At 36.8% G+C, this 5,235-nt stretch overlaps 1 pseudogene; it reads left to right on the top strand.

Annotated features, from left to right (window-relative positions):
• Positions 1–477: 477 nt before the first annotated feature.
• Positions 478–4,932, top strand: LOC109121513 (receptor-like serine/threonine-protein kinase SD1-8; annotated as a pseudogene).
• Positions 4,933–5,235: the final 303 nt, after the last annotated feature.

A 5,235-nucleotide genomic window follows, 5' to 3' on the forward strand; every position in this document is an offset into this window, starting at 1 on the left:
TCTCACATTTAATTTTTATTGTGCTTTTTCAATGGGAGAAGCATCACTGAAACTGACCCGGTCTTCACACGTATAGAAACTCCATATGGTTGCATACATTCTACATGGTTATCAACATGCCATAAGTGTTCCTAGAAACTATTAAGGGCATGTTTGGAGGGTGATTTTGATTAGAGAGTTTTGACTTGAAGTGTTTTTTTAAGTGCTAGTTGAGGTTTTTAAATGTATAAGTGGAAGTCAGCTATTAATATCTGTTCCATACCCACTAGTTCTCTCCCACATGCCGTTTGGAGACCAGTAAACATTCCTAAATCTTTGAATTTTTATCCTTGTATTTTGTGTTATTTCATACATATATATGCAAAAATCTGTCTAATTATGTGCAAATTTAAAAGAAATTAGGCTCAGTGGCCGACAAATTGGAGGAAAAGAAAAAGAAATGCAAACCTTTTGACCTATTCCCTCCTTTTGGTTTTAAGAAGACCAGAAGAATAACAGAACTCGACCAAGTCATGCCAATTGCTTGTGAGTTTAATAACTTGCCATTTTCATTAGCTTCAAATTGCAGATGTAAGATTTCAAATTTCTTTCATCACTTTTATTAGTAACCAATTGTTTTTCCTACTCTTTTCTGTTCCTTTTCGTGAATCCCTCCATGCAGCAGAGAAATGACTAGCATGAAAGAAGCTAAGCTGTTAACTCACTGTGTCTTGCTTGTTATCCTCTGTAACTTCTTTTTTTGCTCGTCTAAGGCGCTAGAAACCCTTAAACCTGGGGAGAATTTGAGGGACAAAGAAACATTAGTCTCGGCTGGTAAGGTGTTTGAGTTAGGCTTCTTCAAATCTGGTGAGTCAAATTATGGCTACTTAGGAATTTGGTTCAAGAATGACAGGAACAAGAAGGCAGTCTGGGTGGCAAACCGTGAAAATCCCCTTCTGGGTTCCTCACTGACTATATATCAGAAGCGATGGAAACATGGTGATGATGGATAAAAGGGAAATTCCCATAATTGTGAACTATGGTATGCTTGCAACTAGTGGTCAAGTGCAAAGCTTCTTGATTCAGGAAATCTTGTTCTTACAGAGGGGGCAAAGATTGCCTGGCAGAGCTTTGATTTCCCAAGTGATGCATTTCTGCCTGGCATGAAACTGGGGTCATTTGACATGGACACAGATCATGTTAGGCATCAGTTTCTGGTATCTTGGCTAAGTCCGTTTGTCCCCACTACTGGACCTTTTGCTATAGGCCTGGATGGCAAAAATAGGACACTGTGCACACTGTGGAGTAGAGACGGTGCATTTCAACACATTGGTTCTTCAAATGGTCAGCAGAATTCATTAGATAATAACACTTTTACCTATGTGTCAAACAACAAGGAGATTTATATTATGTTTGATACTAGAGGAAATAGTATTTCTTCATGGTTTGTTCTAAGTTCTAACTTACACAGGGGAAATCGACAAGTACACAGTGTTGAATGGGGAGATTTCAATTGTGGATAATTCAGTGTGTAATGGCACATCAATCAACTTGAATGGGTGTTTGATACTGAAGCCCTTGTCGTGCAAGGATGGGAATGTTTTGTCAGACATTAGAGGGTCAATGCCAAATTCATTGATTGTAAGTGGGTCAGACCGTTTGGGGCCAAGCGACTGTGAGATAATGTGCAAGAGCAATTGTTTATGTACTGCATTTTCTTCTTTTCTTGAGGATGGAATTGGATGTTGACTTTACTATGGGCATAAGAAGGATCTTATGAGCATCACAGGAAAAGGCAACGCCACCATTTATGCCCCTACAGAATCTGGGAAGCCTTCTTATAAAGATCCGCTCCCTTCACATGTAGATATTATCTAGTAAGCCTTCTTATAAAGACCCACTCCCTCATATGTAGATATTATCTATTCTGGGACTAATGGGCTCTCATGACTTTGAAATGTCTTTACATAGTTAAGAGAAACCCATTAGCTATATAGTATTAGGAACTTCTTTCCTTATTTGATGTGAGATATCACTTTCAACCTCCTTCCCCTCTCCTCTCCCCTCAATGCATACACAAGGCCACTCAGCACACTTAAAGCACTCTCTTAGAATCTCTAACCCATGTTAGGAATCAATTCAAACACCATTTATAACAACTTGCTCCCTCCTGTATAAATATTGTCCACTTTGGGCCGAATGGGGCTTCACAACTATAGAACACTTCTATATGGTTAAGAGGAACCCACTATATATACAACTCTTCCCTTAACCAATATGAGATGATAACTATCTACATGCTCCTATATAGATATTGTCTACTCTTGGCCCAATGGGCTTTTATGGCTTTAAAACGTGTATACATAGTTAAGAGAAGCCTGCCACAAATATAGTGTTTGAAACTTCTTCCCCTGTCTAATATGAAATATAGGACTTATATTAATAACTTGAGAATCTCGGATGAAGTTGTTGGCATTAAGTGTATGGAATTCATAGGTCTCTTATTCTACTTATCAGCCCAGAACATCATGCTAAAATTTTAACCATGATCTCTCTCTTCTTTCCAAATTTTGGTGCATTTTCAGATTTTAACTTTAATTATGATTACTATAGTTGCAATTTTTCAGCATTTCATGAACTGTTTATGTTTTGTCCATCATGAAGCAGTTGGTAAGGATCTGAAAGTGTTGTTGACCTTTCTTGTTCTTTTAGTTTTCCAATGTAGAATAAATTTAATTTTTTTTCCATCTCTTTTTTCAGATCAAAGGATGAGGAGGCTGCTACTAGTTATCATAATTCCAGTTGTTTCAGTGATATTTCTCACTCTTGTCTCCTTTTGTTATTTACTATGGAGAAAGTACAACCCTGGAGGTAATTTTTGCAGACTATATTAGTTAACATAACTTTAGATTTTTGCCACACAAGTAATGAATGTTGTATGTCTCATCCAGGAACAATTTTGTCCCAAACCATCATAAAGAAGTGCATGAGGCTTCATCTAGCAGCTAATGACAGAGTTCAAAATGCAAATGGCCTTCAACTTGATATAAATGAGGATCATGAATTGCCACTGCTCAATTTTTCTTGGATATCAACTGCCACTAAAAACTTCTCCTTTGCAAATAGGCTTGGAGAGGGTGGTTTTGGACCTGTCTTTAAGGTATATTTAATCTTATGATGCAGAATGGTTATTTAATACAAAGAATGAGTTCATTGCCTACTTTGACAGACAAAAAGGCAGAAATAGAGGGGAAAAAAATGAAACCTGCAAGATTTGATAGAACCTCTGGAATAGCTTCATCTTTAATAAGAATATCAAAAGCCTTGCAGGGTGATATAAGATGTTAGCATTAGTGACCAAGAATCAGAGGCAAGAAATTAACTAAACAAGAACTAACAAAAATGAATTGGTAAGGTATCTTTGAAATAACTGAGACCAATATACAATAAATTAGAGTATTGTCAAGTCTTTGTGATTTAAAGAAATAATGAGCACCTCATGGCTGTGGCAGGGTAATATAGGAGGGCATGAGTTTGCAGTGAAAAGACTTTCTAGTACTTCTGGACAAGGATTAGAGGAGTTCAAGAATGAGGTGCAACTAATTTCAAAGCTCCAGCACAGAAATCTTGTCAGGCTTTTGGGTTGTTGCATTCATCAAGAAGAAAAAATGTTGATTTATGAGTACATGCCCAACAAAAGCTTGGATTCCTTTCTATTTGGTAGGTTACTATTTTCCACTTCGCCTACACATATATGTTTTTTTCGTTTTGATCTGTTGTCTAGTTTCATGCAATTTGAATGTATAACTAATGCAGATCCGATCCAGAAAAAACAACTAGATTGGGCAAAATGCTTTCACATCATTGAAGGAATTGCTCAAGGGCTTCTTTATCTTCACAAGTACTCTAGGTTAAGAATTATTCATCGGGATCTAAAAACCAGTAACATATTGTTGGATAGTTACATGAACCCCAAAATATCAGATTTTGGCTTGGCAAGAATATTTGGAGAGAATGAATCTAAAGCAAAAACAAAAAGAGTTGTCGGAACATAGTAAGTGATTGCTATTTATTTTGCCTATTAAAAAAAGAACATAGTAAGTGATCACTATTTCTTCAAGCACAAGCTAGGAACATGGTGCATGCATTCAAGTATATCAGTGTGTTTGTGGATATACATATCTGTATTATACCATCTTCAGACAACTAATACATTTTTTCTAACTTCTGGAATCAGTGGTTATATGTCTCCTGAATATGCGGTCCATGGACTTTTCTCTACAAAGTCTGGTGTATTCAGCTTTGGAGTTATTATGCTTGAGATTGTGAGTGGCAGGAGAAATGTAGCATTTTCTCAATCAGAGTGCACTTTGAACTTGCTAGGACATGTGAGTATTACCATAGGCCAGGGTTGTGAATGTATTTTATGTCATATATTAATCAGTAGGCCAGGTCTATGAATATATTTTATTGTCATATATTAACTTTTAGATTGTAAATTTTGTCAAGGCTTGGGATCTATGGAAAGATGGCCGAAGCATGGAGTTGATGGATCCAACATTGGCCATTTCATGTTCGATGAGTGAGCTCACACTATGTGTTCAGGTGGGTCTCTTATGCATCCAAGAAAGTGCAGAAGATAGGCCGACCATGTCAGATGTTGTTTCAATTCTTAGCAATGAAAGAGCAATTTTACCAACTCCAAGGCAGCCGGCCTTTTGTACTCTAATAAGTGTTCAAGGCACTGATTCACAAATGGAAGAGCCAAAATGCTCCTTGAATTATGTAACACTCTCAGTAGCAGAAGCTCGGTAACCACAATCAATACCAATGTAGATACCATTGTTTGTAAACTAATTTATGGACACAACGCTAGTTGGCAGAATAATTTCTTATTTCTTCTTGTTCAACTTGCTGATTTGGCTTCTGCTACGGTTAACAGAATATGCTATAACCTATCCCATTTTCTGACTTCAATTTCTTCATGTAAACGGTTTGTATCCATGTTTGTTTATTTCATTATAATCATTTTTTAGTAAAGATTCTAGTTTTGAGGTTTTCTCCTAGGAATAGACTCCTTATCGAATAGGTTTTATGTTAATGAAACTCATTATTTCTAGCGTAGGAAGGGAGACACACAATCAACATTTCTTTCCAAGAAAATGTTGAGGAGGGAGTAGAGGGAGAGGGAGTTTAGTAGGAACTCCTAATACAAGCTACACAAGATAATGAATTCAGAAACTTCTGTCTAACATT

This window comes from Vitis vinifera, chromosome 11 (assembly GCF_030704535.1).
Source record: "Vitis vinifera cultivar Pinot Noir 40024 chromosome 11, ASM3070453v1".
Classification (NCBI taxonomy): domain Eukaryota; kingdom Viridiplantae; phylum Streptophyta; class Magnoliopsida; order Vitales; family Vitaceae; genus Vitis; species Vitis vinifera.